Genomic DNA, 12,192 nt, shown 5'->3' on the forward strand with positions numbered 1-12,192 from the left:
GCTTTAGGAGGAGAGTTTGCTTTTGTTGGGTATTTTTGGTTTGTATAACTGGTTTATTTGGGGCTTATGTACATTTAAAAGAACTTAGTAACAGCAAACATCTACATACTGTTTACTATGTACCATGTACTATTCTAGGCATTTACAAATGTTAACTTATTTAATAAATGTATATACAACTACTAATCTCAGTTACCTGTTCAGTGGTTTATTCTGTTTCACTAAAAGTATCTCTGCTTCTTCCATTTTCCTCCTGCAAAATAGGAGGAGAATATCGTTAGAGAATAGGTACAAATGCACACAAAATGTTTTACATTATTATTTGCTATTTTCCAGACTCAGAGTGCCAAAAAGGCTTCATTGAACTTTAGCCAATTATTTCAGCTGCCTAATTTTACTGAGTTCCTAAATAGAATCTTAAGAAAACATAATTACTACATACACAGATAATAAGAGATTTGAAGAACAAATAACTTGTGGCTTCAAAAGAAATTAAGGTGACACAATAAAAAGTTAGATGCACAGGGAAACAACTTAGAATAAGACTCTCCTGGACTCTGAATCCTTCTCCATTTGATACGCCTTTTCAAACCACACTCCTTCAAGTTCTTTTTCAGGTGGGCACTACATTTCCTCACTACATGAAATAATTGCTGTTCTAAAGATAGAAACAATTGGTGGATTTGGTTTTAAAGATTTACTTAAAATTTTAAAAAAATAATGGAAAGTATTTGTCAAAAAAAGAGGTTATTCCCCAGAAAAGGTAATTGTTCATAATCTCTGGCAGGTGACATTTACCCTTGGGAACTCACGAATGTCTAGGTTCTGTCCCTGAAATCTCTGGCTCCAAAAGTCTCTCTCTCTAAGGTACCAGAGACGATCACGTTGATCAATACCGATTCAGGCTAACAAAGCTCTTAAGAGACTGATAAAGTCAAAATGGTGAAGTATTCACTTATAAGGAAAAATGCAATTGTCAGATATCCTGGACACTTGCTCCATCCAGTTTGGAAGCCAGTAAATCCTAGGCATAGGCACCTCACAGGCAGGCAAAGATTAGGGCAAATTAACGGCAGATTGCTCAGTGAGCATATCGAAGCAGTCACCACCTAGATGCCAATGGCCTCCAAAACAATCTCTAGCCAAGCATTATCCTACCTTCTCCACCACCACCATCCTAGTCCAAGCTGCCATTGTTCTTTCTCCTGGACAAACACAAAACACTTCTTGCTGTTTTCCCAGCTTCCACACTTCCTCCCTTCCAATTCATTATGCACGTATCCAGCGTAAACCCTTTGTTTTGGAGACAGGGTCTCACTGTCAGTCAGGCTGGAGTACAGTACTACAATCATAGCTCACTGTAGCCTCAAACTCGAGGGCTCAAGCGATCCTCCCACCTCAGCCTCCCAAGTTGCTGAGATAATATACAAGTGTGTACTACCATGCCCACTCATTTTTTATTTTTTGTAGAGACAAGGTCTTGCTATGTTGCCCAGGCTAGCCTGGAACTCCCGACCTCAAGTGATCCTCCTGTCTCAGCTTCCCGAGATGCTGGGCTATAGGTATGAGCCAACATGCCTGGCACAAAAGAAACCTTTTAAAATAGAAAACAGATGGTGGCTGAGCCCTACCTAAATCCCCGCTTTAGTGCTCTGCATTGGTCTATGATAAAAACACAGGGGATGACTCTTGGCCCTGCTGCAGCCCTGCCCCCTCCATGCACCACTCTCCCTTGTCATCCTCTCACTTCAGCCACGCTGGTCTCCTTTCACTCCTATGAATAAATGAGATCCCTCAACACCTCAGAGATTTTGCATACCTTATTTTCTCTCCTTGAAAATTAATGCACACATTCTGCCCTCCCTCCCCCGACATACATGCCTACCCAGGAACCTGTGCATTCTCACTCCAGTAACATGATCCCACGACTAGGACAAATTCCCCTATGCTAAGCTCCCAGGACACCTTGACCTTCTCCACCAGAGCACTTGAACAGTTTGTAACTACACGTAACTATGTATTACGCATTTATTTAATTTAGATCCCTCTCTCTCACTAGACTATAAGAAGCTCCATGAGGGTGGACACTGAGCTCATTTTATTAGTGTGTTCCCTGGCAGTGACTACTCAACAGATATGTTCTTGAATGAATGGTGGCTTCGGGCTTTCAGAATCTATTGCCAAATTGATTCCAAAAACAGGGACACGGGGCTCTGCTGAAGAGGCTCCATCCCCTACATTGGGCGCCCCCACCACTGGGTCACCAGTAATTAGATGGGCATTGTCTACATTCACTTCTGCAAATTTTTGTGTCCTACACTTCCACGGCCAAAATAAATCTTCAGATCTTAAAAAAGAAATAGCACAAAGTTCAAGACACATTTGGGTAGCAACCCAGCAGAGAGGACTCACAGCAGTGGGTTACTAAGAAACACTATAAACAAAAAGGAAAACAAATTTCAGCCAAAGGAAGTCCTTGGTGAAACAACCCTGGCAAGTGGATACACATACACACACAGACCAAAGCAGTGGCTCTCGGAGGAGGGTGCGTGAGATCCTGGGTTTGCTGCGGATGCCACCACAACCGGGGGGGGCCAACAGCAAGGCAGTGTGAGATCCTAGGAGGAGGCCCCACTCCCTGCCCCTCCCATCGCCAGGGCCTGCCCCGCATGCTTGGCACACAGGAGACCCAGCGTGCACTGAGTGTGGTGCTCTCCCATTTGCCTAACAAACCAACAATTAATGGGCATTTCCTAACTCACTGCATAGAGTGTTTTAAGTGGTTCACAGCTGTGGTTAATTTTTATACGATGTTCTAACAGTTCAATCTTCTTATGTGATAGGGATGAGAACAAAACTGGTGGGAAGAAACCTCATAATACATTTGGCTCTAAATTCATATCTAGTTATAGGGTTAAACAGGGTCACTTTCATTCATCCTTTCAAAATAGCGTGCACTGCAAATAGTGTGCACCTCATTCCAGGTGGTGTGGATAGGCAGTGAACAAAACAAAAGGCCTTTTCAAGGAGTTAACATTCTGGAAGGAGACTGACAATAAATACTAAAGTAAAAGATAAAACCCATCAGATGACAATACATGGTATGAAGAAAAGCAAAGCAAGAGAGGGTGACAGAGAATGTGTGTGTGTTGGGGGTAGGGGGTGGAAGTCAACATTTAAATAGGGCGTTCAAGGAAAGTCTCCCTGAGAAACTGCCATATGAGCAAAGATCTGAAGAATGTGGAGAAGAGAACCATGCAGACATCTTGGGAAGGGCAGTTCCAGACAGAGGGACCAGCAAGTGCAAAGGGCCTGAGGCTGAAGCATGGCCTGTCTTGGGACATATGAGGGAACAGTAATAGGAGGTGAGATCACAGATGTGAGCGAGGGGTTTCATAGTTCAGCACTAAAGACTGCTGGCTTTGATTCTGAGAGCCACGGAATTCGACTGAGGTGATCCATGCAGCACCCTGCCCCATGGAATGCTGGAGAGGGGCAGGGACATGATCTGGCTGTGTTGAGAATAAACTGAAAAGAAGGCAAGAAGGCAGCTAGGCCAGTGACCAGGCTACTGGGACAATGCAGACAGGAGAGGACAAGGGCTTGGACTAGGTGCACCAGCACAGGTGCTGCTACAGAGTTGTTGGGATCTTCGCAGAGCTTGAAGCAAAGGCCCTGGAGCTAACTCTCGCTTCCCTAAGGGCTGATCTTAGTAATCTTAATGCTCTTCTCACTAACCATGCTTTTTGTTTTAATTAGTACTTTCAGAAAAGAAAATTTAGTGGGTTTTAATCTGCTACAGAAGTGATAGATGATCAGGCTGGGCATGTTGGCTCACGCCTGTAATCCCAGTACTTTGGGAGGCTGAGGCAGGTGGATCACCTGAGGTCAGGAACTCAAGACCAGCCTGGCCAACATGCTGAAACTCTGTTTCTACTAAAAATGCAAAAATTAGCCAGGCGTAGTGGTGTGCCCTTGTAATCCCAGCTGCTCAGGAGGCTGAGGTGGGAGAATTGCTTGAACCCAGGAGGCAGAGGCTGCAATGAGCCGAGATTGTGCCACTGCACTCCAGCCAGGGCAACAGAGCGAGACCCTGTCTCAAAAAAAAAAAAAAAAAAAAAAAAAGTAATAGATGATCTTTATAGAGAGTGCAAAAGGTCAAGCAAATCAAACCTTTGCATCATATTATAAAAGAACTTGTAAAACATACAAGTGCTTCTTATACTGGTCACTACCATATATTAGCATTTTAAATCTACTGTGAAAAGAAGAGACTTCTTCCCTAGGCGAGGAGAAAGATCATTCTATACACATGACCATGGTAGTTAACGACTCTATGTAACAAAAGGTTTTCCACTGGAAGATCTATTGATATACAGCAGGACAAACACCAAACAGAAGTACTGTATTCTTAAAACCAAGCTTAGGTCAGTATGGGCTAACCCTGAAATCTTTCAGCTGTGCCAGTTTGAGATTCATGAAGAAATGTTTGGCCCATCACTCACAAAACTACACTTTGCGGCACAAAGACTTTCTCTCAGAGACACATATGATGATAATATAAAGTAAAATTTAGATATGGTGAAATTCTTTAAAAATGAAATAAAGTACCCTTTTTAGTCTGTGCATTGTTGATTAACACGGGACTTAAAAAAAAGGGGGGGGAGGGAAGCTCAGTGTGCAGAACTGTTGTCATGGAAACCATCCTACTCCAGGGCAGGGGAGCAGCTCTTCATGCTGTCATCAAGCCACCAAGACTCTCATCTGTTTGGGAGACAAAGCCACGTCGTCCCCTAATCAGAACATTGCTGTTTAGTCAAACATGATGACTTGGCCTGGTGTGTAGCTGCAAACACAAACTGTGATTCTCAACATTTGACTCTTATGGCTGATATGCCGTATTTGTTTAGCTTCTCTTGAACAGAGCTACCAACAGATCAGTCACTCATGGTGACTCAGGGAGTATCAATTGTCCACTAGAGCAGAGCTTTTCAAACTCCCAGGTGCACAGGAGCTGCCTGCAAGTCCTGTTAAAAAGCAGATTCTTACATAGATAACTCTTATGACAATATTGCCTGTGCTATAACATACGTCTCTCAACTCTTCTGAGCTATTTTAGTTCATCTTAATTCATTTTTATTAACATTTTTCAGACATGTATTTCTTTCTTAGTTTGCTTCTGAAGTATAAAAGATAACAGTGGTGAGATTAAAAAAAAAAATACTGCTTCTCTCTGACAAGATCCCCAGCAAAGGATCACCTGAGCCTGGGAGATGGAGGCTGCAGTGAGTTCTGATCGTGCCACTGCACTCCAGCCTGGGCAACAGAGTGAGACTCTGTCTCAAAAACAAAACAAAACAAAAGGATCCCCAGCATATTTGTGAGCATGACCTACTTTTTGTTTCTCTGAGATCCTAAGATGACCAAAGGAAGAAGTGTAGTGAGAAAAGGCTGAATGTAAGTCAGTAAGCAAAGGAGAGTCTGGTCTAACACCCATGAGTGTTCTTATCCCTTGGGAATCCTGTAAACCCACAGAGGGAGGGACCTGGCAGAAAGGAAGCCAACAGACAAGAGGCTATAGTGGCAACAACCGCTTTGGAGATCTAGGAGATAAATCAGGGAGATCACAATCAATTGTTTATAGACTCTGAAAGGACCAACAAGAATTACCGTTGAGTTACGTAAAGAAAAAAACTACCAGCCAACATCTATTAAGGAGGATAAACAAAGTTATACACAGCTTGGGGCAAGATTTGAAGAAGCACAACCCCACCTACATACAAAGGCACGTGGCAGAGAGCAGGCCGACTCATTCTGTGTGGCTCCTGTGGCTCGAACACAAAGTTAAATAGAAAAGGAGAGGCTGGGCACAGTGGCTGACCACCTGTAATCCCAGCACTTTGGGAAGCAGAGGTGGGCAGATGACCTGAGGTCAGGAGTTTGAGACCAGCCTGGCCAACATGGCGAAACCCGTCTCAATTAAAAATACAAAAATTAGCTGGGTGTGGTGGTACACGCCTGTAGTCCCAGCTACTCAGGAGGCTGAGGCAGGAGAATCACTTGAACTTGGGAGGCAGAGGTTGCAGTGAGCCAAGATCGCGCCACCGCACTCCAGCCTGGGTGACAGGGTAAGACTCCATCTCAAGAAGAATAATGATAAAAGGAAATGGAGATGGACTTGGGCACAATATAGGAAAAGACCTTCCTTTGTTGTTGTTGTTGTTTTTCTTTTCGAGATGGAGTCTCGTCCTGTCGCCCAGGCTGGAGTGCAGCGTCGAGATCTCAGCTTACTGCATCCTCCACCTCCTGGGTTCAAGTGATTTTTCTGCCTCAGCCTCCCAAGTAGCTGGTATTACAGTGGAATGCCATCAAGCCTGGCTAATTTTTGTATTTTTAGTGGAGATGGGTTTCACCACGTTGACCAGGGTGGTTTCGAACTCCTGACCTGAGGTGATCCACCCGCCTCAGCCTCCCCAAGTGCTGGGATTACAGGCGTGAGCCACTGTGCCCCGCCTCATCTGACAGGTTTTAAAGTGGCAGTAAGAAGTGGTCTGTGATACAGACATACTTTCTAACAAAATACACTTCTTGGACACAGAACTTTTCTTTTTGCGAAGTAAGGAGCTCCCACAGTTCCTGAGATAGTCTCCACCTGCCACCCTGTTCCTCTCCAGTGCCGTACACTGCAAACATGCCAAGCTGGATGCCACTCCCCAGACAGCTTCACGACTGCAAACATCACATGGGCTGTGCCTACAACGCTTTTCATTTCTGGGCCATCCCTGCAAACTTGAAAACCCAACCTCCTCTATGAATCTTGTGCTCTCTCTTCTCCAAGCAGAGTGGCTAGCCTGCTTCTCACCGGCTCAGCGTACTTCTCCCCTGCGCCATCTCCCTCTGCTGTCAATATCTAGACTGTTGGGTCTCTGAGGGCAGGATCACGTGCTATTTCCCTGTGTATCCTCAGTGCTGACCATAGTGACCTGGACACAGCACACACTGGATAATGGGAGGAAGGAAGAAGAGGGGAGGCAGATAAAGAAAGAGATGACGATGCCTAAATTATCATCTGCTATGCATACGGTAGAAGGAACTCTGATACTGACAGGAATGTTGAGTTGAATAAACTTACTCTACACAGAAAGACATGGATTACTGTGGCCTTCATTAAGGTTATTTTATGTATGTTTACAATCCATTTATTGTTATTTAGCTGTTTAGAAATAGTCCCAATATTTTGCTTTTACTCATATATATGTCATAGTTTTTAGCAGTGTAAATAAAGTCTAAGTTTTTACATAAAAAACCATCTTTCAAAGTTACTGAGATGTCTGCAGAAAATGGTTCCACAGCATTTCACTGCAGTTTGGAATAACTCTGTATCATTAAAACAAGCACAGGGGCCTCTACTGGCAATACTACCTAGCAACACTTTGTAAGCCTTTATGTTAGAACACTGAATACCAGAAAGTGAAGTGAATCTTCAAAGTTTCCCTAATTTAGGCAAGCCTTAGGGAAGATTGATTGATTGATTGATTGATTTTAGATGGAGTTTTGCTCTTGTGGCCCAGACTGGAGTGTAGTGGCGCAATCTCGGCTCACTGCAACCTCCGCCTCCTGGGTTCAAGCGATTCTCCACCATGCCCGGCTAATTTTGTGTTTTTAGTAGAGACGGGGTTTCTCCATGTTGGTCAGGCTGGTCTCGAACTCCCAACCTCAGGTGATCCACCCACCTTGGACTCCCAAAGTGCTGGGATTACAGGCGTGAGCCACTGTGCCTGGCTGGGAAGTTTTATTTTACCATTTGTTCATTTTCTTACACTCTAACACCCAAGGCAACAACCTACTTCAAGACATGACATCATGACATGTTTGGGCTCTGTTGTCACTTCCATCAAGGGCCATTTGACTGGGGCTTCTCAGGGTCGTGGCATGTAGGTGAATACATCTGAGAACTACAGAGCCATTGCTAACAACGCTCATTACTATTCGAAATGATCAGTATCAGGCACATCGGCACCTTTCCCTCCACCACCAGAACCAACACCCGAGCCACAGGGCTGGGCTCTGCTGCTGCATAGGGCACCGAGTCAGCACCGGCACCTCCCGGCCATCCTTGCTGTCTCCCCATTCTTCCCCAACGTGGGGCCTATCAGCACACTCCCAAACTCATCTTCCCAGCAGCCTGGTTCCTTTAGTCCCACTTTCTATCCTGGACTACTGCCCTGAGGGACAACAGAATGGTTTCTGGACTCTTTGGACACCACGGCCAACCTGGGCTGCTGTAGGAACAAGGCCTAAAGAAGGAGGCTGCAGCCTCCACATCCTGGGTGTCAGAGTCATGTGCATGTGAACTGCCAGCCTCATTTCGTTGTGTTACTACAGAGAGAAACACGGTGGACCTTCTCTATTATGAGAACACCATAGTCTAGGAGGAGTGAATGAAGGTCTTTATTTCATGAGACTTAAAAAAAAAATAGCTTCAAGATGCAGTTTTAGAAACATTAGCAGACATCTTGTGGTCTAACATCAATTCATAAATCAGATCCTAAAACTGATTTTAGCAGATCTTTTCAATAAAATGCTGTATTTATAAAATGGAAAAAAGGCAGGATGGTGCAGCAAATCGGCCAACCACAGACTATATCATATTGATTTCATCTGACATCATTTTTTTTTTTTTTTTGAGATGTAGTCTCACTCCATCGGCCAGGCTGGAGTGGCAGTGGTGCGATCTCGGCTCACTGTAACCTCTGCCTCCCAGGTTCAAACGATTCTCCTGCCTTGACCTCCCAAGTAGCTAGGACTACAGGCACACACCACTACACTCAGCTAATTTTCTTTTTTTCTTTTGTATTTTCGGCAGAGAAGAGGTTTCACCATGTTGGCCAGGCTGGTCTCAAACTCCTGGGCTCAGGCAATCCTCCTGCCTTGGCCACCAGAAGTGCTGGGATTACAGGCATGAGCCACTATGTGTGGCCCTAGCCCATTTTCTTTTCTTTGCTTTTTTCTTTTTTCTTGAGGTGGAATCTCATTCTGTCGCTCAGGCTGGAGTGCCAGGGTGCAATCTTGGCTTACTGCAACCTCTGCCTCCCGGGTTCAAGCGATTCTCCCACCTCCCTCTCCCGAGTAGCTGGGATTACAGGTGTGCACCACCATGCTCTGCTAATTTTTTGTGTATGTGTATTTTTAGGAGAGACAGGGTTTCGCCATATTGGCCAGGCTGGTCTCGAACTCCTGACCTCAAGTGATCTACCCACTGCAGCCTCCCAAAGTGCTAGGATTACAGGCATGAGCCACCACACCCAGCCTCATCTGACAGGTTTTAAAGTGGCAGTACAAAGTGGTCTGTGTTCCATGACACAGAATATGAATCTACTTCCAAATGAAAAATATTCATGTATCACCCAACCAGGACGGCTGCAGCAAGAACAAAAGCAAACATGCTGAGAAATAAGATGTCTGGTCGTTACTCTTGATTTGAGGCTGTTTGCACATAGGGTCTAGTTTTCAAAACAAAATCTTTGCTTGTTTTGCCAGTTCTTTCTTATATTTGAGCAAATTAGAGGGGAAATAAAATGGCAGAATTCAAAGTAAATTCTTGCTGCCTCCAAGACTCCTCAGCCATGAGGGAGAAGGATGCTGTCTCTTAGGAAGATTCATCCAGATTCTGACTATAGGGCAATGATCGCCAAATCCTAGTTCCTCATTTTGAAGTCTGGTTAACTTCTTAGAAAGAATCCACACCTGTAATCCCAGCACTTTGGGAGGCCAAGGCAGGAGGATCATTTGAGCCTAGAAGTTTCAGACCAGCCTACAACATAGCAAGACCTCTGCCTCTAAAAAAATAAAAAATTAGCCAAGTGTGGTGACACATGCCTTTAGTCCTAACTACCTGGGAGGATGAGGGAGGAGGATGGCTTGAGCCCAGGAGGTGAAAGCTGAAGTGAGCCAAGATCGTACCCCTGTACTCCAGCCTGGGCGACAGAGTGAGACCTTGTCTCAAAAAAAAAAAAAAAAAAAAGAAGATTTACCCAACACCCACTGTCCCTACAATAAGCCTGGAGTTCACAACCTGGGAAGAAGATAGAGGAAAAAGAGCAACTCTTGAGAGCTCTCTCAGTGCCCGCAGTTTCATGGTCACCTTTAGAGGGGCCTCTGGGGAAACAGTAACTGATGGTAATGAGTCAGGGCTCCAAGTGCGTAAGTTAACTTTCTTTCTTTTTTTTTTTTTTTTTTGAGACGGAGTCTCGCTCTGTCGCCCAGGCTGGAGTGCTGTGGCCAGATCTCAGCTCACTGCAAGCTCCACCTCCCAGGTTCACACCATTCTGCTGCCTCAGCTTCCCAAGTAGCTGGGACTACAGGTGCCCGCCAAATCTCCCGGGTAGTTTTTTGTAGTTTTTAGTAGAGACGGGGTTTCACCGTGTTAGCCAGGATGGTCTCGATCTCCTGACCTCGTGATCTGCCCGTCTCGGCCTCCCAAAGTGCTGGGATTACAGGCTTGAGCCACCGCGCCCGGCCAAACTTTCTAAGCTCAGCTCTGCCCAGCGGAGCTTTCCAACCTTCTTGCCACCCTATCCCACACCACCTACCACAGGAGAGGCCCCACACTCACCTGTTCTACAGAGAAAAGAAACGCACATCTGCCTCAAGGAGAGGACTTAACTAAGACAAGGGGATTCAATGTTTACCGGGCTAACAAGAAAAACACTAAACAAGCCAGGAACTCACAACTAAGTGTCAAACAGACCTGCAAGGCCCAATGTGGCCTGCTTCACAGGAAGAGGAATACAGGCACCTCTCTGAAGCCCTGGGTTGAAACACTCCCACAAATCCCCCCAGGACGCAGACGGGAGACGCCCTGCAGCAGCTCCTGGCCTCCAGAACTGGGACGGGCTCAAGCTCTGGCCCAGCGCGAAGGCAAGAGGCCTCTATTCCTGGCTACAGGAATCAACAGAAACTCATGGACTTCCAGAGAGCCTTGCTAAAGACCTCGAAACTCAGGAACCATGTAGGGAGCCCTACTGTTCAACACTGTACGCTGTATGTTGCCCTCTGGGCTTGCAGATATTTATGTACGTGCAATACCATGGGGCAAATAAAGAGCCAAACTGTGGAAAACAAACAGGGGAGCAGTGGCAGTTCTTGGAGTCGGGGAAAAAAGAGAAAACGTGTTTTTTAAAATAAAAATATTTGTTTTTCTAGAATTGGGAATGCAAAGAAATGCCCAGAAAGCACCGGCGAGTTGCAGGAGAAGGGGACAACACAGTCTGCAGCCAGAACAGAGAGTTCGCAGAGCCTGGGCGTGTGCCTGCTTCCATTCCCGCCCACCCAGTTTCTGGGGCAAACAAATTCTTGGCTGAGCAGGTATGTGTGGGAGGCCTGATTTATTTTCCAACCATTAGAGCTTTGCCCAGAACTACTTAATCAGGATTTTTCAAGGTCATACATTCAAATATGATGTTATAGCCCTTATGAAACAAATAACTCTGGGGTCTATGGCGCAGGCGGGTAGGGAGTGACAAGAAGAGGAAGAAAAAAACTAACCACTCTCATTTGATCTAGCTTCCCAACCATTCTTACCTTGTATCTACTATATAGTCTAAGAAAATTGACACACTGGACAAATGCATAGCTAAAAGAAGTAGTAGCTAATTATAATGCTTACTTTAAAGCAGGCACCATTCTAAATGCTCTGTATATATTGACTTATTTGACTCTCACAACAATCCTTTGAGGCAGATACTAATATTATTGTCCTAATATTATTTTACAGACGCACGAAGAGGTTAAGTGACTCACCCAAGGACCAAGGGCCGGGTGGTGCACCCAGGTAGTTTGTGCTTTCCCACTCTGCTATACTCCCTCTCTGTGCTCTGCCGTCCTGTCCCTCAAAAGAGCTTATTTCAGTCATGGTATATCTAATTAATTTTCCCAGTGCGGTAGAGTTTTATTTAAGCTACTTTCTTGAAAGGAATACTATCAGAGCTGGTCTCAACCTCAAAGTACAGATGAGACACTACCAACCCTGCTGCTTAAAAAGCCATATAATTTTAGGAGGGCTGGAAAAGTCCCAAGGCTCAAACCACAATTCACTCTCACACAGAGCCTGATTAGAAGCAGTTCTAGGCAAAGCTTTGATCCTGTTAAAATGTACAAGCTTCTGGGAGGCGTTCACTTTATGCTGTTATC

The 12,192-nt window shown here is 45.1% G+C and overlaps 1 long non-coding RNA gene across 1 annotated transcript in view; it reads right to left on the minus strand.

Moving 5' to 3' along the window:
- LOC111539847 overlaps positions 1–12,192 on the minus strand; it is a 163,514-nt gene that overhangs the window by 40,072 nt on the left and 111,250 nt on the right. Inside the window, exon 4 of the long non-coding RNA XR_002730814.3 lies at positions 197–253. This is a non-coding gene — a long non-coding RNA (uncharacterized LOC111539847). The remainder of the gene's footprint in view (positions 1–196; positions 254–12,192) is intronic.

Source organism: Piliocolobus tephrosceles, chromosome 8, assembly GCF_002776525.5.
Source record: "Piliocolobus tephrosceles isolate RC106 chromosome 8, ASM277652v3, whole genome shotgun sequence".
Lineage (NCBI taxonomy): Eukaryota > Metazoa > Chordata > Mammalia > Primates > Cercopithecidae > Piliocolobus > Piliocolobus tephrosceles.